Below are 20,998 nucleotides of genomic sequence, written 5' to 3' on the forward strand. Positions count from 1 at the left end.
CCCTAAATAATGCCTCTCTTGCCTTTCCACCACTGCAACTCTCAGATTGGTCTTCCTTCAATATTCCTTCAGTTAAATCCTTTTCAAAGATCCTGCTCTCTAGATGCATTTCCTTCAAACTGGATAAAACTGCCATCCCTTGAACTGATATCATGTCTACACTCCATTGTAACCACAAGTCTAACTACTGAAAAAGTCCCATAGGCACTCAAAACAGCTCTTATAAAACCAGTTTTGGAGGCTGTTATCTTGCCAAGGATATAACAGAGGAAAGCAACCAAAATGGTGTGGGGGTCTGAGCCAGAAGACATATGAGAATAGACTTCAATATATTTACACCCAGAGGAGAGGAGGGAATGGGCGATATGATTCAGACATTTAAACACTTGAATGATACTAATGAACAAATCCTTTCCAAAAACAGGGAACTCTACCAAAATCAAGAAATAATTTTCATTGAAAGGGTGGTGGGTATCTGGAATGCTTTTCTACCGAAGGGGTGGGGACAAAAACAATGAAAGAATTCAAAAAAAGGTGTTGGGATAAGGATCCAAGATAGAATAGAAGTATAGAGCATTTCTACTTAGAGTAAAACTTAAATCTTTAAAAAAGGCATGGAGGGGGCATGAGGTGGTAGTTATAATGCTAAACATAAAAGGGAGATAACCAGCACAGACCATCACTTATAACCCTAGCCACCTTTTTGGGCAAACTGGATGGGCTATGCTGGTATTTAACAAACTGGATGGGCTATGCTGGTATTTAACAAAAACTCCTAAGAAGAGGAAAAACTTAAGCAATGTAATCAAACATAGTAAATGACAGCAGATAAAGACCATATCCAAACAAAATCCCTCCCAAAACCTGTAAGCCAGGAAAGGTCACTAATTTGAAATCATTATTTAAACTGGAGGGGATCAGTAAGAACCACTACTTATTCTCTCATCTACGGTTCAATGAGCCAGGATAACGAACTTTATTCTACCTAGGCAGAGCTATCATTAAGGCTCTTTAAGAATCATACATCCTCCAGTAAGTGACAAGTATTCATCAACTAGTGTCACATAATAAGTACAAATCAAAATATGTATATCAATGTTCGAAGATCAAAATAAAGCCATCTTTGTGTGACTCATCCCCCACAAACAGTCCACATTTTGAGTCAAATAATGGGCAGCAATTTCTCCTGAAAAATCATCAATGTCCAAATAAATTGTGCACAGATAAGTTCTTATTTTGTGGCTAATTTGGACACTAGTTGATGCACACGACATATACTAGAGGGTGTATGATGTTTAAAGAGCCTTAATGATAGTTCTGCCTAGACAGAATAAAGTTAATTATCCCGGTTCATTAAACCGCGGGTGAGATTAAGTAGTGGTTCTCAAACTGACCCCCTCCAGTTTAATTAATGATTTCAAATTAGTGATCTCTCCTGGCTTACAGATTTTGGAAGGAATTTTGTTTGGATATGGTCTTTATCTGCTGTCATTTACTATGTTACTAGAAACCCATTGTGAAGCAAACTGAAAAATAAATGAAGAATACAAGTAGTACACTAGTATTCTGGCTCACCTATGAAAAGGGTGAAAAGGGAGGTTTATTCCTGAATTTTGCCCCATAGAGCTAGCCCAGAGGGACCAGCCTGTGACACCTATATATTAGTTTCTCCCCATATTGTGTCTATGGTATGGGAATAAAGGCTTACCCCCCACCTTCCATTTACTAAGCCGTGTAGCAGCTACCGTGGGCATAGTACCAACACAGCCCATTCAAAGTGAATGGGCTGTGTCGGCATTAATGCACCAGCAGACGCTAGTGAAGCTTAGTAAACGGGGAGGGGGGGGGGGGGTTTAGTATGTAACTCTATGATTCTAATATTGCAGCTTGTTTTCATTCCAATCACTAGTTCTTTAAAACTATCACTTTTGTGCCATCCAAAATCATGTTTCAAAATCATTCCAGATGTCTGCAAACAAGTTTCTTCTTTCTGTCCTTGTCTCAAAATATATTATTTATCTTCTCAATTTCCACATACTGGACTATCAATTTACACTACCAAAATGTATCAGGCGCATCATTTCATATTCAATTTAATAAAACAGTCCCATCCACCACCATTAAAATAATCGTATCAGTAATTTTAGATTTCTTTAAAATCAGAATCTTGCATAGAATGATTCAGTAGGATTTATTTTGAAGTATGTTCGTTTTTTTAATCCTTATATAGTGTATGTTCTGCAGATCTTTTTTACACTTTTATGATTTAAAAAATAATTCTATATCTTGCTCATGTAATCACTTATTACTGGTTTTTCCATCCATTAGATCTATTCGATTCAAAGAAATATTTTCTGGTTATTTTTGGATTTCTGCTGTTCATCTTTAGAATAATTTACCAGTGCAGATGTACTCTTTAAGAAATGTATCTGTTTTTCGAAAGGTGTTAAAAACACATTTGTTTCCTTTATTAAGTTTTAGTATAAATAATCTGATTATTATTATTTTTTATTGTTTTTACCTTGTGACATCCTGATATATGTTTCAGCATTTACTTTTGTTACCTTGCCTTGAATCCTTTTTGGGAGAGTTGGTGGATTATAAGAACCTGATAACATATTCCAGAAAGCAACATAATACACTGGCCACCTATAAACTACATTTATAACAGCTTGGCTGGAGTACAATCCTCATTATATATATATATATATATATATATATATATATATATATATATATATATACTCTTTTAGCAGTGATGCAGTACTTTTGTATATATTTTAATCGTTACTCCTTATATAGTAATTTTAGATTGGTTGCATATTAGTTGAGTATATGTTAAGATATTTCTTCCTCTGCTTATTTTTGCCAGTTGTTCACCTATGTCTCACTATGTTGTATGCTTCTTCTATAAGAAAAAATTTACACACAGACAAATTTATAAACTCTTGAAAACGAATTTGCCTTGGTTCCATAGGAATTAATGGGAAGAATGACCCAACTTAAATGACTCAACCCTGCAACACTTCACTATTAAAGATCATATTGGACATTAATGAACTCTTTTACCTCAACCCAACTTGATTGAATCTTATCTTCCCTATCCCAATACAACATTTTGTACCTATCCTGTACCGGATTTGGCGAATGCCTTCATGGTATTATGTAAGCCACATTGAGCCTGCAAATATGTGGGAAAATGTGGGATACAAATGTAACAAATAATAATAATAATAATAATAAAATCAGCAGCCACACATACAAGCAAAAATGCTTCTTAAAATAAAATAAAAAACCTCAGTAGTGGTTAAGTAATGGTCACAACTGGCATGCAAGGTCAACACATGCCCAAATGCAAAAAGACCTACCTTTCCTCTACTATATAACATTTATATTACTGTACACAGCCTTGAGTGAATTCCTTCAAAAAGGCAGGGAATAAATCCTAATAAATAAATAAATATTCTTCACCACAGAATGACAGCTATACAGCTCAATATACAACATTACTGGTACCCTTATAAAGCATACCTTCCTCTTTCACAAACAATTGACTTTTGCATTGCTGTCAAGAGTCTCATACTTTACAACAGCTGAACACAGGACAACAAAGGTAGGCACACTGGGCAATGGAGCCTTATCCATCACACATGAATTTCACCTCTGCACCACCACCCCTTATAGGATTAAACACAGAGTAAAAACATACCTATTCTCTCATGCTGAGAATAATTTTAAAAAGGCATTTTTGTGGGTAAAACATGTTTTTACAAAGTAGATTTCCAAACCTGTGTACAAATGTATGCTCACACAACTTTGATAAGTGTAACTGTTCCTGGGGGTGTGGGATTAGCATTTACATACATACATAAATACATGCATATATATCTAAATTAAGTTGTGAAATCTGTGCATGCCCATGAGCAGGTGAAAATATATGCATCTAAATTCCCTGGTAATTTTCAAAGCAGAAATACATGCATAATTTCATTTGCAAAATCTGTCAGTACCTATATGGAGGCCAATTCTATAAAGGGTAACTATTCTGTAAAGAAAAGCAGCACCTACTTTTTTCTATATAATTGAAGTATAACTGGGTAAATATGCATGTATGCTTTTATGTGTGATCACCTACACCAGCCACAGAGCTGGCATGAATGTCTAAACCTAGACTGGGGGGATACAAGTGTAAATTATAGTATTTTACAATTTATCGCATAAGTGGGTGCCCCACCACATTCAATCCTTATGAATGCCAATCTGCAAAGTATAAACCACTGAAGATAAGCATGTACTTACAGAATAGTGAATAGCTGGATTACTGTCATTTACACAAATATGTGTCCATAAGGAAAGGAGGTTGATATAATGATTATTGCTACAGAAAGAAAAAAAAAACTACTAATTAAGTAAAGCTCCCCTAGACAGATAAAAAAATTTCTTTCGACTTCAACCACAAATAATTAAATCCCCTGGCTAATGGAAAGCTGAACTAGTTTCTCATCAAGAAAACCTTTAAGCCTGTTGGGCTCACAGAATAGGTAGCAACTACGAACTAGCTGAATTAAACAAGGAAAACGCAAAAAGAAATGTGTTACAAGGTCTAAAGCCTCCAGTCTCAACAACAAAAACTGTTTTCTCTTATCCTGTTTTTCAACATAAATATAGGAAACACCCACACCTTGTCTCGATTCATGACCCAGTCCTTATCTGGTTCCAAAACAAATGTCACTATAAGAGTAGACATCACAGTTTGTTTCTTAATAGATGCTTACAACAGTTTTGTGACAATCTTCAAAAAGATCTTCCTGTTTAATATCCAGAAACTTTTTTTCCGAAAAAAAGTACACCCAGGAAAGGAAATTGGAGGCGTGGAGGGGCATAATTGAAAGGGACGCCCAAGTTTTCCTGGGGATGACCTCGCAGGATTCCTCCAGCAAGGGGCGGGGAAACCCGTATTATCGAAACAAGATGGGCGTCCATCTTTCGTTTTGATAATACGGTCGGGGACGTCCAAATCAGCAAATTTAGGTCGACCTTAGAGATCGTCATCCCGAGGACTTGGTCGTTTCTGATTTTCAGCGATAATGGAAAGCGAGGATGCCCATCTCAGAAATGATCAAATCCAAGCCATTTGGTTGTGGGAGGAGCCAGCATTCGTAATGCACTGGTCCACCTGACATGCCAGGACACCAACCGGACACCCTGGGGGCACTGCAGTGGACTTCACAAATTGCTCCCAGGTACATAGCTCCCTTACCTTCAGCCAGATGCACTAACTGAATGGAAAAAGCCCTTCCCTTACCGATCCGGAAAGGAACGGGCATGCAAATGAGCTGCTCACTGTTAGCTCATTTGCACACGATTTCCTTGCTAAGGAGGGGAAGCCAGTGCAAAGTAGCCAAGCATTATGCGTGGCTGCTCTGTGCATGCCACAACCTTAAAAAAACACAAGTCCAGGTGAAAATGTCCAAGTGCTCATCAGGGATGTTTTTTTTTTTTTTTTTAGAGTATGGGTGAAGGACGTCCTTCGCTATGCCTCCGTCCCTGTGACGGCAGTTGAGGACGTCCAAAATGTGGATGGTTCTGTGAGAAGGACGTCTATGCCTACTATGCTTCCGACATCCCCTTTATTTATTTGGATCACAAGTAGCAGCAGTGGGATTTGAACTGGCCACCTCTGGATTGCAAGACCAGTGCTCTAACCACAAGCCACTCCTCCACTCCACTCCCTTGAAATTTGGCCGTCCCTGTGGGGGGGGGGGGGGCAGTTCAGGACATCCAAAATGTTTGAAAGGACGTCCACGCCTTTGCTATGCCTCCGCTGACACACACATACCTCCCCCCCAAGGGACCTGCATACTGCTGAGATGGACCCGAGTATGACATTTCAGGCTGGCAAATAAAGTTTTTAAAGTTGTTTTTTTGAGGGCGGGAGGTCATCTGGTCAGTTCGGGCACCTTTTTGAGGCTTGGTCGTAAGAAAAAATGGACCAAGTAAAGTGACCCAAGTGCTCCTCAAGGACGCCCTTCTTTTTTCCATTATTGCTCAAGGACGCCCATCTGTTAGACACGCCCCAGTCCCGCCTTCGCTATGCCTCCGACATGCCCCTGAGAATTTTGGTCGCCCCGCAACGGGAAGCAGTTGGGGATACCGAAAATTGGCTTTCAATTATGCCGATTTGGGCGACCCTGAAAGAAGGATGCCCATCTCCTGATTTGTGTTGAAAGATGGGCGCCCTTCTCATTCGAAAATAAGCCTGATGGCCTCCTTTGGAATTCCAAGAACTTCCAACAAGTATTTCTTCAATACCTCCAACAGAAATATATTCAGAGAATTTGGAACATTGACAAAGCACAAGTTAAACCTCCTAGCAAAGTTCTCAAATTTCTCCATTTTATTAATTAGGCTATTAATTCCATGCCAATATAGATCTTCCTTCTTTTGTGACTCTATGATATTGTGTTGACAACTGTCAATTTTCTCCATCATTTCAGAATTCTTTTGCCTCTTGGGTCAGTAACTTGAGACTGTGAGGCAACAGCCCTATCAGTCTTGCTAGTTAGAAAAAGGTTTTACAGTTAAGCAATTGTGTCCTACATAGATGCCAATGTGATGCATGCAGGTTTTGCTACAGGAGTTAATGGGGAGACAGATGCCAACTCCATAGGAGTGCCTAACACTGAAGCTGCCTTTAATAAAACAGTCTCTATAGCACTCACTGCTCCTGAAGTTGTTCATAAGTCACTTCTGCTGTCAAGATTTCTGGCTCAAGATTTCCTAAGTCAGCTCCAGTGGTGGTTACAGACCCTCCAGCAACTCCTTCAAGTCTCTGAGAAATCCCCTCCTTTGGCTCAAAAAATGCTGCTGATTCTTCTGGTATTGGCACAGTGCCCGATGACTCAGCACTCTATTGCAAACTTGGGCCAGGGGAGGAAGTCTATCCTCTGGGATCAAGGAAACATTACCACCTCAATGCCAGCAGCAGTGGATTCTGTTGCTGCTGTAATGATGAACTTTTCTATGAATGAAGCGACCATTAGCGAGGACTCACTTATGATCTTAGACATCATATCAAAAGTTTAAGGCTAAACTCAAAACAAACTTTTTTTTTTTTTTTAGAAAACTTTTATTAAATAACATTACCTTGTAAGAATAATAGGCGCAACGGAGGTGGGATGCAATTTGGGGCATTAGAGCAAGCAGAGTAAGGTTCTTTAAAGCAGAGGATGGTGAGTTTTCTTGAATCAAATGGACTGCAGGACCTGAGGCCAGAGATGGAGCTTGACGTACTGGCTCAGGAAGTCTATTCCAGGTGTATGGTGCAGCAAGATAAAAGGAAAAAAGTCTGGAGTTGACAGTGGAGGAGAAGAGTACAGATAAGAAAGATTTGTCCGATGAACGTAGTTCTCGGGGAGGAGTGTAGGGAGAGATAACAGTGGAGAGGTACTGAGGAGCTGCAGAGTGAATGAACTCATAAGTCAATAAGAGGAGTTTGAACTGTATGTGGAAAAGGATAGGGAGCCAATGAAGTGACTTGAGGAAAGGGCTAATATAAGCCTAGTGACACTGGCAGAATGTAAGTCCTGCAGCAGAATTAACAGATTGAAAGGGAGCGAGATGGCTTAGTGGGAGACCTGTGAGAAGCAAGTTGCAGTAGTCTAAGTGGAGGTGATAAAGAGTGTGGATAAGGGTATTGGTAGTGTGCTCAGAAAGGAAGGGACACATTTTGGTGATATTATAGAGAAAGAAACAACAGGTTTTGGCAGTCTGTTGGATATGTGCAGAGAAAGAGAGAGAGGAATCAAACATGACCCCAAGATTACGAGCTGATGAAAGTGTTATCTACAGAGATAGAGAATGGGGAAAGAGGAGAGGTGGGTTTAGGGGGGAAAGACTGAGTCTTAACTCAGCTAGAGTCCTAACTCAGTCTTAGCCATATTTAGTTTCAGATGGCAGTGAGACATCAAGGCAGCAATGATAACAAACTGTATAATAGGGTGGACATCCTGGAGGGTGTGGATAGCATGAAGAAGGATCTACCAAAGCTTGAAGAACGGTCCAATAATTGGCAACTAAGATTTAATGCTAAAAAATGCAGGGTTAAGAACTTGGGTTACAAAAATCCAAGGGAACAGTACAGTATAAGGAGTGAAGTACTTCTGTGCATGAAAGAAGAGGGACTTGGGGGTGATTGTATCTGATGATCTTAAGGTGGCCAAACAAGTAGAAAAGGTGACAAAGCCAGAAGGCTGCTTGGGTACATAAGGAGAGGGATGACCAGCAGGAAAAAAAGAGGTGATAAGGCCCTTGTATAAGACTCTGGTGAGGCCCCATTTAGAATACTGTGTGCAATTTGGAGAATGCACCTACAAAATGATATAAACAGGATGGAATCGGTCCAGAGGGCGGCTACAAAATTGGTCAGTGGTCTCTGTCATAAAGCATATAGGGACAGGCTTATAGACCTCAACATGTATATGGAAGAAAGACGGGAGAAAGGGGATATGATAGAGATGTTTAAATACCTCCGTGGCATTAAAGTACAGACGGTGAGCCCTTTTCAAATGAAGGAAAACTCTGGAATGAGAGGGCATCGGATGAAGTTAAGAGGAAATAGGCTCAGGAGTAATCTACGAAAATACTCTTTCATGGAAAGGGTAGTGGATGTGTGAAATGGACTCCTGATGGAAGGCGTGGAGGCAAGGACTGTATCTGAATTTAAGAAAGCATGGGGCAGGCACATGGAATCTCTTCGGGAAAGGAGGAGTTAGTGGTTACTGAGGATGGGCAGACTGGATGCGCCATTTGGCCCTTGCTATTATGTTTCTATTTTAAATAATAGTGTTACTCTCTTATTTATCTGAATTTTGTGAACTGCACAGATGTCTCATGTACAGTAAATCAAACTGTAATGAACTTGAAACAAAGTAAAATGCAAAAATAATAACTATCAATTCAAGCTCAAAGCAGCAGGTTTGTCTAGGAAGCCATCTTGCATTATATGGACCAAAATTGCTTTCCTTGTGCTATCACCATCCAGCTAGATAAGCAGTGTCTTAAAGGGTGGAGGATAAAGGATTTAAAAAAAAACAAAAACATTTATATCCCACATAATCTCAAGCAAACTCTGGTTCAATGTGGCTTACATTTGAAAATACAGCGAGACACAATAATAGAATTCAGTTATATCATGGGAGCAAATAGATGGATATGTCTGAAATATTTAACAAAGTTGAGATTAGTATGTATACCCAACATGTGGCATCATTAAAGTGTGTCCTTTTATGATGCCACATGTTCAGGAATCATATGTATAAACATGCACACACTAGAACAAGCATTTATACACACATTGCAAAAGTAAACAACATCATCTACAGAGTACATCCAAAGCTTAATTTTTATTTTCTTATTTCCATCTTCCAAACTTCTCGACAGCAGATTTACAGATCAGCAGCACCCAAAGCAGTCCAAAACAAGTAGTCAGAAACAATACAGTCCTGCTTATTTTCGAAAGAGAAAAACGCCTATAGTGCGACCTAAATCGGGAGATAGACGTTTATCTCGCAAAGGCGCCCAAATCGGTATAATCGAAAGCCGATTTTGGGCGTTTCCAACTGCACTCCGTCGCGGAAATGAATAAAGTTGACGGGGGCGTGTTGGAGGTGGAACTGGGGCGTGGTTATCAGCTGAGGAGAGATGGGTGTCTTTAGCTGATAATCGGAAAAAAAAAAAGGCGTTTTGACTGCGATTTTGGGTCACTTTTCTTGGACTACTACTACTACTACTACTATTTAGCATTTCTATAGCGCTACAAGGCATACGCAGCGCTGCACAAACATAGAAGAAAGACAGTCCCTGCTCAAAGAGCTTACAATCTAATAGACAAAAAATAAATAAAGTAAGCAAATCAATTAATGTGAACGGGAAGGAAGAGAGGAGGGTAGGTGGAGGCGAGTGGTTACAAGTGGTTACGAGTCAAACGCAATGTTAAAGAGGTGGGCTTTCAGTCTAGATTTAAAGGTGGCCAAGGATGGGGCAAGACGTAGGGGCTCAGGAAGTTTATTCCAGGCGTAGGGTGCAGCGAGACAGAAGGCGCGAAGTCTGGAGTTGGCAGTAGTGGAGAAGGGAACAGATAAGAAGGATTTATCCATGGAGCGGAGTGCACGGGAAGGGGTGTAGGGAAGGACGAGTGTGGAGAGATACTGGGGAGCAGCAGAGTGAATACATTTATAGGTTAGTAGAAGAAGTTTGAACAGGATGCAAAAACGGATAGGGAGCCAGTGAAGGGTCTTGAGGAGAGGGGTAGTATGAGTAAAGCGACCCTGGCGGAAGATGAGACGGGCAGCAGAGTTTTGAACCGACTGGAGAGGGGAGAGGTGACTAAGTGGGAGGCCAGCAAGAAGCAGATTGCAGTAGTCTAAACGAGAGGTGACAAGGGTGTGGATGAGGGTTTTGGTAGAGTGCTCGGAAAGAAAGGGGCGGATTTTACGGATGTTGTAAAGAAAGAAACGACAGGTCTTGGCGGTCTGCTGGATATGAGCAGAGAAGGAGAGAGAAGAGTCAAAGATGACCCCAAGGTTTCGAGCTGAGGAGACAGGGAGAATGAGAGAGCCATCAACAGAAATAGAAAACGGGGGGAGCGGGGAGGTGGGTTTGGGGGGGGGGAAATGAGAAGCTCGGTTTTGGTCATATTTAATTTCAGGTGGCGTTGAGACATCCAGACAGCAATGTCAGACAAGCACGCTGAAACTTTGGTTTGGATGCAAGGTGAGATATCAGGGGTAGAAAGGTAGATTTGGGAGTCATCAGCATAGAGATGGTAGGAAAAGCCATGGGATGAGATTAATGAACCAAGGGAAGAAGTGTAGATAGAAAAGAGGAGGGGACCAAGAACAGAACCCTGAGGTACGCCGACAGGCAGAGGGATAGAAGTAGAAGAGGATCCACCAGAGTGAACACTAAAGGTGCGGAGGGAGAGGTAGGAAGAGAACCAGGAAAGGACAGAGCCCTGGAATCCAAGTGAGGACAGGGTATCGAGAAGTATGCTGTGATTCACGAACAAGTCCCAAAAAAGTGCCCCAACTGCCTAGATGACCACTGGAGGGAATCGGGGATGACCTCCCCGGATTCCCCCAGTGGTCACTAACCCCCTCCCACCAAAAAAAAACCACTTTACAAACTTTTTTTCCAGCCTGTATGCCAGCCTCAAATGCCGTACCCACCTCCATGACAGCAGAATGTGTTCGATCCTGTCACAGCGTTTCCCTGGGTCAGATGTGGCTCTCGAGTGCAGTACAGGGTCACATCAGCATTGCATTGTGGTGGGTGTAGGGTATTGGGCTCTGTGATTTCATTAGCTTGTGTTATAGTCTCACGATGTTGGTAGTTGGTAGGCTCTTCTCCCATGGTGCTTTTCCCCCTGCCTACTGGGTCAGAGTGTGCCCTGTTGTGTTTCCTGTTGTAGTCCATGCGGTAGTAGCCATTTGTGTAAGCCAGTTTTAGTTCCCTTTCCTGTGTTAGCCAAGTTACAGAACTTAGTTCTTACCTTGAATGTGGCTGAAAGAGGGCATTGTACAGCATTCTGCCAGCTCTGACTTACTGCTCATCTCAGTACCAGGGAGACTCGTTGCCAGTGGGGCACAACCTCTGATCTGCAGTTAACTGTAAGTAAACGCGGTTATTCCAATAAAGGACGTTTTCGGAAAGATTAGTCTTCAGGTGTCAACTGGTGTGCCAATGTTATACAGCAGCAACAAGCCCTAGAGGCCTGCGTGTATGCAGGTCCCTGGAGCACTTTTAGTGGGTACCGCAGTGCACTTCAGCCAGGTGGCCCCAGGCCCATCCCCATCCCCCCCCACCTGTAACACTTGTGCCGGTAAATGGGAGGCCTCCAAAACCCACTGTACCCACATGTAGGTGCCCCCTTCACCCCTAAGAGCTATGGTAGTGTTGTACATTTGTGGGTAGTGCAGGGGTGTGCTGGTAAATTTTTAACAACGGGCTCTCTCTCTCTCTGGGCATAGCCGGCCCTGAATTTTTTTTTTTTTTTTTTTGGGGGGTGGGGGGGAATACATGCCTCTCTCTCCCCTCCCTTGTGCGGGCACGCTAGGCATACCTTTGCCGAGCCCCACCAGCCAATAAATGGACTGCCACCATTCTCTGCTGCTTGTTTCTGGCTCTGAGCAGCATGATGGAACCTTCTTGCGCTTGCATGAAAAGTCCCAGCCTGATGCTCAGAGTCAGAAACAAGGAGCAGGGAGCAGCAGCAGTCTATTTACTTGGCTAGTGGGGCCAGCATCACTGCCAGCAAAGTAAAAGAGAATTCAGGAGGGGGCCCAAGCCCACATTTTGGGAGTCAGTTATTAAAGTAGCCATGGGGAGGGCCTACTTTAACAACCAGCTCCCAAAATTCTTAAAAACTTAACAAACGGCTCTCGCGAGCCTGTGAGAGCACGCTCCAGCACACCACTGGGGTAGTGGGTTTTGGGGGAGGGGAGTTGGGAGCTCAGCACCCGTGGTAAGGGAGCTATGCATGTGGGAGCTTTTTCTGAAGTCCACCGCACTGACCTAGGGTGCCCAGTTGGTGTCCTGGCATATCAGGGGGGCCAGTGTACTACCAATCCTGGCCCCTCCCACGACCAAATGGCTTGGATTAGGACGCTTTTGAGCTGGGCGTTTTTAGTTTCCATTATCGCTAAAAAAAAAAACAAACGTTCAGCTCAAAAACGTCCATTTTTTCGAAAATACGGTTCGGCCCGCCCCTTCACGGACCCGTTCTCAGAGATAAACGCCCATGGAGATAGGCGTTTCCGTTCGATTATAACCCCCTGTTTATACCTAATTGTTCAACCACCCTTAGGATTCACCTTTGGGTTTAACAAGCAAAACCACATGCATGTAAGGATTGGATAAATGAATTAAAACAAAGTTTAAAGCAAATGCTCTTAATATGTATAACTGCAACAACAAATAAGGTACAAAACAAATGTTACTATGGTCTCTTCAATTCATGCCACAAAGTTGGGATTACTTCAATTACTGTAACAGTCTTTATTCAAGTGTCTATGTGATCTCATTAAAAAACAAACAAAACTTCTGATATTTAAATTGCACAAATACGAAAGGGTGACTCCTCTTAAGGCTTCTGGTTCAGGAACACACTGAATTCAAATTGGCATGCCTTGTTTACAGGTGCTTTAGGGTGACAGTTCCTGAATATCCAATACATTTTCTATCTTATCGTTGTTTAAGTAGAGCTGTTTGAGCTAAAGATATGCTACTGCTTCATTTTCCATCTGTGGCTAGCTTATGTTATAAGAAGATCTTGAATAGTTCTTTTTCATTTCAGGAATGATCTACCATATGCAATCAGGATAAGGGCACCCTATCTTTTATTTTGTCACTATTTAAAAACAAACCTATATGACAAACATTTAGGCTCCTAATAATATTCTATTTATATCTTGTTTTTCCCAGACTTTGCTGGCTTCTTTATTTTGTAATCAGTCTTGAACCCCTCTGGGGATTTGGCAGACAATAGTGCAATCAGATTAGATTATATTGAACATTAGACTGCTTGGCAAATTCTAATATCAAGGATATCAGGTCTTTCATTCTTAGGCTTCATAGCTCTGCTCAGTTGATACTCATAGTTGGGTACAATACACACAAAAAAACACTAGTATGAACTATGATATGGCTGTATCAACCTACACAGATAACAGTCAACCATGTAAAGTAACATTGAAAGCAGTAAAGCACCCAGCAAAGCTTTACATCATCAATTCTTGAGTCAATATAATGAAATGTCCTCCAAATTATTCTGTAAGTATAAAGGAATCAAAAATTACATTTAAGAAAACCACTAGAACTAATTTTGGGGGTCAATGCACCTATTTAGAGGTTGGCAAAGTGGCTGAGATAAATAACTATTTGGGAGCATAAGGTGAATATTTTATATACTAATGGGGGCAGCTACAAAAGAGTATTAAGGACCTTATTTACTAAAGTGAGATAACATTTAGCAGCTACTGTGTGTTAATTGCTAAAATTAACACACATTAACTACAAAACCTCTGCATTAACTGAGTGTTTCGAGAAGTCTCTGTAGGCCTCTGTTCGGCTGATGCAGAAAAAAGTATCATTTCTACTTAGTAACTCCATGGCAGATAACACAATACTGTGTAGTATTAATTGAACTGCAGTATCTGCTGTGTTAACTATAGTCAACTAACTCTCTGTTAATTGTAAAATTCAGTAACTACCCATTCTCTGTTGTGTGCGTTGTTAGCTGGTAATGTGGCAGAAAACGCATGTTAACTGCTAAGGTGCCATGTTAACTGTTAGCATGTGTTAATTCCCACTTTAACAGCTAATGCAGCATAGTAAATATGTTCAGTTGATTCACAATTCTGCTTCCAACTTGTTGGAGGGAAGTGATGTATGTCAATATAACACTGCCATTTTAGCCAGCCTATACTGGTTACCTAATGATGCCAGAATTAACCTTTTTCCTGGCAAAGTTCACATGTGAGTACATACTTACTCTTTACTTGAAACATTTTAAAAATTATTATTCTACACATATTATAAACAAATGATGCTACAATTTTAATGTGTGCATGAAAAATATTTGCTTGTGTTTGTGTAATATGTTTTTTTTTTTGTAGGTGAATCTGACCAATTTTTTTATTAACTGCAGGTAAGGCATTTCTTTCGGTTGAACATTTTAAGTACACAAAGCTGTTTCAAATTTGACATTATAGAAGTAATGCTAGCACTGGGCGATAATACCAGAGAATATGCAAGTTTTGCATTAGTAGTAATATGGTGTAAAATTTCCACCCAAAAGACTCATGTTCCTATATAGAAACACTTACAGTGCAACACAAAATCACATTGTACTGGAACAGATTTTATAGACTGCTGTTGAATGCTCACTGCATATCATATACATTTTAAGTCTGCACATGATCATGATTTTCAGAAAGGTTACAAAATGGATATTGGAAGCTTTTATGGCCAGAGATGAGTTGTATGTCAGAGATTTACAACTGTCAGGGATGCACTGATAGCAGTTTAAAGCTTGGCACAACCAAGTACCATTGTTGTGTTGCCACCATCAGCAGCTGATTCGGCTGTAGATAATGATGTTGAAGAAGTACCTGAGAACCTGAACAGTGACTAACTATTTGAAATAGCTGGAGAACTGGAAATAGAAGCAGAGGTCTCTGAAGATGAAGGCAATAGAAGCATAACACTGAAAGTGAAGAATAAAAGTCCTCCACTGAGAAAAAAGAAGTAGAAAGGGAAGGATTTGAAACCACAGAGGAGCAAGTCAGTAAAGTTCCCAATGACATTTTCACCTGAAACACTGCCTAACGTAGATGATAATTTTCCTGTGTTGACAGCTCTTTCTCCTCTTGGTTTATGGAGCCTTATATTTGACAAGATAATAAAACATAATTGTGAAACAAATCATCCTGTATGCTAATCAGAATGAGAATGACCGACATTTCACAGCAGCGCATGATGAACATAAGAGAAGGCATAATGGATCAGACCAATGGTTCATCTAGCCCAGTATCCTGTTTTCCAAACAGTGGCCAAGACAGGTCACAAGAACCTGGCAAAACCCAAATCGTGGCAACACTCTATACTACAAATCCCAGGGCAAGCAGTTGCTTCCCCATGTCTGTCTCAATAGCAGCCTATGGACTTTTCCTCCAGGAATCTGTCCAAAATTTTTTAAAACCCAGATACGCTAACCGCTGTTACCACCTCCTCTGAAAAGAGTTCCAGAGTTTAACTATTCATTGAATGAAAAAATATTTCCTCCTATTTGTTTTAAAAGTATTTCCATGTAACTTCCTTGAGTGTCCCCTAGTCTTTGCACTTTTGGAACGAGTAAAAAAAAAAAAAAAATTGATCTACTCATTTTACACCACTCAGGATTTTGTAGACCTCAATCATATCTCCCCTCATCTGTCTCTTTTCCAAACTGAAGAACCCTAACCTCTTTAGCCTTTCCTCATTAGCCTTTTCTAATTCTGCTATATTTGTTTTGAGATATGGTGACCAGAACTGAACGCAATACTCAAGATGCGGACGCACCATGGAATGTTACAAGGGCATTATAGTATTTTAGGTCTTATTCACCATTCCTTTCCTAATAATTCCTAGCATCCTGTTTGTCAATTTCTTGGCATCATTTTATTGTTGGGGTATCACTGCCTTCCATGGGAATCGGATTACTGGAGTACAATCTTGGTGTACCTACTGTCTCTGATGCAATGAGCAGCAAGTGATATCAGACTATCAAATGGTACATTCATTTAGCTAACAATAGTCAACTTCTAGTGGGTGACAAGACTTGTAGCTGCTGTCAACAAGTATTTGGTGCAGTCTGGCATCTTCAATCAAGATTTGAGCATCAATGAATCAATGACTCCTTATTCTGGATGTCACATGGAATAAAAATATTCATAAAGGGTAGCTTTCAAATGGTTGGGGCCTATGTGGCACATACAGGTTTCCTCATCACTTGAAGCTATGTAGTTGGTGTGGAGCAACTTCTTGTCTCAAGAGTGGTGAACCACATGCTTGATGTAACTGAACAATATTCTGAGGTGAAGTATCATCACCTATTTTTGATAATTATTTTGAGTCACACACTGGTCAAATTGCTTGCTAATAAAAATGTTGCTGCTACAGTAATGATCTGTGAACTCAGAACTGATGGTACACACAAGGAATTTCAAAGTACTAAGAAATGTCAAAGAGTGGCAAAGATATGATTTTGACTACTACTGTAATGGAACTGTGTATGTGGTAAAGTGGCATAATTCAATGGTCTGTGTATCCAGCAACAGTTTGACCCATTGGCCTTTGCAAACAGCAAATCATCATGTCAAAGGATCATCTAATATTGCATTAGGTCAGCCACGGGTCGTCAAACAATACAACGAAGGAATGGGTACAGTTGATTTCATGGATAGACTGCTCAAAAGCTAAAGGCCATCTCTGCATGGAAAAAAGTGGTGGTGGCCTTTGTTCATGAATGTTGTCAGTGTCTCGGTGGCTGCCGCTTACTGCAAAGTGCATTGCAACAAATGGATCATCTAGTGTTCAGATTGTGCCTACTGAAGGGCACTGCTCCTCCCAAGATTACAGTGTGCAGTCTCCAGTTGGGTCACTTGCCATCAGATATCAGACAGGCACACAAATTCAGCATGACTGGATCAGCTATAACCAAGGTTACTGTCACATATGCATGAAAAACACAACAGTGATGTGCAGTGTTTGCAAAGTTCATCTGCACACTGACAAGGGAAAAACCTATTTTGTAGATTATCACTAATGATATGTGCAGTGTGCTTACACTTCATGCATTACAGAGTTTCTGATGACATACTGTTTGCTATTCTGAGGATTTTGCGCTCACATCAGTGGTGTAGCTATGGGTGAGCCTGGATGGGCAGAGGTCCAGCCATGTTTGGCTCAGGCCCATCCAATCTGGTGGCCAATAAGGTCCCCAATACACTTCGTTGGTGGCCATCTCACTCCCCTCTCTCCCTTTCCTCAGGTTCTCTAACAGTCATTTGCAGATCCATAGTACCAGCCCTGCGATATCTGTGGGCAACGTTTTGCTGTCTCCCAGCTTGATCTCTCCTCCAGGCAGCACTCTCATGGAAGAGGATCCAGATGGTTTCTCCTGATCTCCTGTGTTGATGAATTTATCTGACTCAAAAAGTTATTAGCACACCTATAGATTCATATCTGCTGCCTGTGCTGCCCCCTCCTTCCCGAGGTTACTTTCGGTTTCTTCACTGATTTGGCACGGCGCAGCAGAGATAAGCTTTCAGGGCTGGCAGAGGCAGTGGATATGAATTGGTGTTGCCACCAGAGATGGTTCTGAGGTAGAGTGGAGAAGGAAGGGAGATTTCAGAGAAGGAGGGTGTTGCTGGGCTGTGGGCAGATGCCAGGTCTGGGTGGGAAGGAGAGGGAGAGAGATGCAGGATGAGGAGGGTTGTTTGGAAAGGCTCACGCAAGTTAACTCTGGGCCCACCCAAAATGGTAGGCCTGGCAACAAAATGAACCTTAATACATCTTTACATGTCATTAATCTTTCACCCCAGCTCTCTTGCCCATTGTACACAGAACACAGCTCCCTCCTTAAGGATTCTGTAAAGATTCTTGGTGCAGTCTTTGACTGGGTGCTCATTTTCCATTCTCAAATCTCTAATGCTGTATCCAGATGCTAATTCATATTAAAGCAGATTTGCTCGGATCATTTAATGATAGATTTCTTCTCTCTTTGCATTCTTATTCAGGCCTTTGTAGTATCTCGTATGAACTACTGTAATTCTCTTTTATCATGGTCTACAGGTTACACAGTTGTGCAGATTACTTTTTGGGTTAAAGAAATATGATCATGTTTCTTCTCTCCTTCTCTCTGAGTATTAACTACCAGGTTGCTTATAGACTCCCAATTAAAATTCTTGTACTCACTCATCATGTCTTTCAACTCTGGATTATTATTTATTTAAAAAACTTATATGCCACCTAATTGACTGCTCCAACTCCTCTGTACATCAGGAGAGCAGTTTCCAGCGTGCAGGTAGAAGAGGGAGAAAGTGTCCTTTCAAACCAGACACTGGTGGGTGACATCATTAACTGTATTATTTAAATATGTACCGCCTCCTAAGTTCGCCACCTGCTCCAACTCCTCTGTCTGCCAGCTCCTTTGTACATCAGGAGAGCAGTTTCCAGCGTGCAGGCAGAAGACGGAGAAGCCTTTCAAACTAGACACTGGTGAGTGACATCATTAGCTGTATTATTTAAATACTAGTAAAACAGGCCCGTTTCTGACACAAATGAAACGGGTGCTAGCAAGGTTTTCCTCGGAGTGTGTATGTTTGAGAGAGAGAGAGAGAGAGAGAGAGAGAGAGAGAGAGAGAGAGAGTGTGTGTGTGAGAGAGAGAGAGAGACAGAGTGTGTGTGTGTTTGTGTCAGAGAGAGAGAGACACAGAGTATATATGTGTGTGACAGTGAGTGTGTGAGAGAGCTAGAGTGTGTGTGTGAGACAGAGAGTGAGTGTGTGTGTGGGGCTCTAAGTTCCATGACCCCCTCCTTCCCTCCCTCCCTCTCCTCTGAGTTCCAGGCCCCCCCCTCCTCCCCTCTGACTTCTTGGCCCCCCCTTCCCTCCGAGTTCCATGCCCCCTCCCTCTCCTCCCCAGCGTCTTCCATGCCCCCCTTTCCTTGGAGTGTGTATGTTTGAGAGAGAGTGTGTGGGTGAAAGATGGAGTGTGTATGAGACAGAATGAGAGGGAGAGAGACAGAGTGTATGTGTGTGTGTTAGAGAGAGAGTGTGTGAGAGACAGAGAGTGTGAGTGTGTGTGAGAAAGTGAAGCCTTCAAGCCTTGAAGCATTCGTGCGCTCTGTAAGGCTCCATCTCCTCAATTGACGACACGTAGTTCCGGAACGTTGCAGGAACGCTTCAAGGCTTGAAGGCTTCACTTTCTCAGCTTCAGAATGTTGGAGGTGCGTTTTATTATATAGGATGTACCACCTCCCAAGTTCTCCATCTGCTCCAACTCCTCTGTCTTCCAGCTCCTTTGTACATCAGTAGAGCAGTTTCCAGTGTGCAGGCAGAAGACGGAGAAAGTGGCCTTTCAAACCAGACACTGGTGGGTGACATTAACTGTATTATTTAAATGTGTGCCACCTCCTAAGCTCTTCACCTGCTCCAAGTGCCCTGTCTGCCAGCTCCTTTGTACATTGGGAGAGCAGTTTCCCGTGTGCAGGCAGAAGGGGAGAAAGCAGCTTTTTAAACCAGACATCTTTAACTTATTTACATTTTTATTATATGCTATTTGAGCTGTAACATCAATTGTATTCAGTTCTTAAGGTTAAGTTGCACTGTTCTTTTTAACGAATAACCTCATAATTGCTTATAAGACTATCTAATTAGAACTTTGTCATCTCAGGTTCGTCACTTCTCAAGCTATAGTCATAGTTATTGTATTTATGTTACACCCATAAAATCGATGGATATAAACTCAAATTAGTATGGTGGCTACCTTACATAATCTGGTTAATAAGTCATCAAATTAAAGCCTATGAAGAACTTCATAATATTTCAGTCATTTACACTATAAGATATCAACTAAGTTGGCTCCCAAATAGGGGACGAATAAATCTCTCCACATCAAAAATTATCAACTCAGAATTCAGATGCCTCAAATCATCACAACTTGAATATCACTCCAATAAAAATGGGTGGAAACACAAACGTCGATTAATTAAAATTACATCTGTGAAGAACACTGATGAATCTTATTTACCAATTCTCATAAGATATACTAATGCCAGATCAGTTGTCAATAAACCAGAAATCATTAAAGACTGGATAGAGGAGGAACAATTTGATCTCACCCTAATCACTAAAACTTGGCTACATTCTAAAGATGACCCCATCATCTATGATATTTACCCTCCCTCCCCGGATATAATATCTTAACCTTAACTAGAAATAAAAAAAAGAGGCAGAGATATTACTATAATATATAAATGTTTCCTTCAAATAAAAGCAGTCTCTGAATTAATGTCACCACACCTTGAAGCCTTAGCCTGTCACTCTCAAGGGAATCTTTATCTAAACAACTCTGCCTCATATTACTCTACCATCCTCCAGGAAAATGGGATTCAGCAGAAGAGGAATTAAATAATTTTATTTCTAATATTTGGGTCAATTCTGATAATGCCTTACTGGTTGGAAGCCAATAAGTTGCAAGATCCGAAACAACATGGTTTTACCAAAGGGAAATTGTGTCAAACGAATCTCATTGAATTCTTTGACTGGGTGACTGGAGAATTGAATCAAGGACGTGCTATGGACATAATCTACTTAGATTTCAGCAAAGCTTTTGACACGGTTTCCCACAGGAGGCTCTTGAATAAACTGGACAGGCTGAAGATAGGACCTGAAGTG

The 20,998-nt window shown here is 41.2% G+C and overlaps 1 protein-coding gene and 1 long non-coding RNA gene across 2 annotated transcripts in view; one reads left to right on the forward strand and one right to left on the reverse strand.

The window, feature by feature from the left end:
* The window catches only part of EHBP1 (EH domain binding protein 1), a 763,964-nt gene that overhangs the window by 76,287 nt on the left and 666,679 nt on the right, over positions 1 to 20,998 (reverse strand).
* LOC115465588 lies at positions 7,694 to 15,626 on the forward strand. Its single transcript, XR_003941436.1, has 3 exons — positions 7,694 to 7,704; positions 8,621 to 8,628; positions 15,532 to 15,626. It is a non-coding gene; the product is annotated as an uncharacterized LOC115465588 (long non-coding RNA).

This window comes from Microcaecilia unicolor, chromosome 3, assembly GCF_901765095.1.
Source record: "Microcaecilia unicolor chromosome 3, aMicUni1.1, whole genome shotgun sequence".
NCBI classification, from domain to species: domain Eukaryota; kingdom Metazoa; phylum Chordata; class Amphibia; order Gymnophiona; family Siphonopidae; genus Microcaecilia; species Microcaecilia unicolor.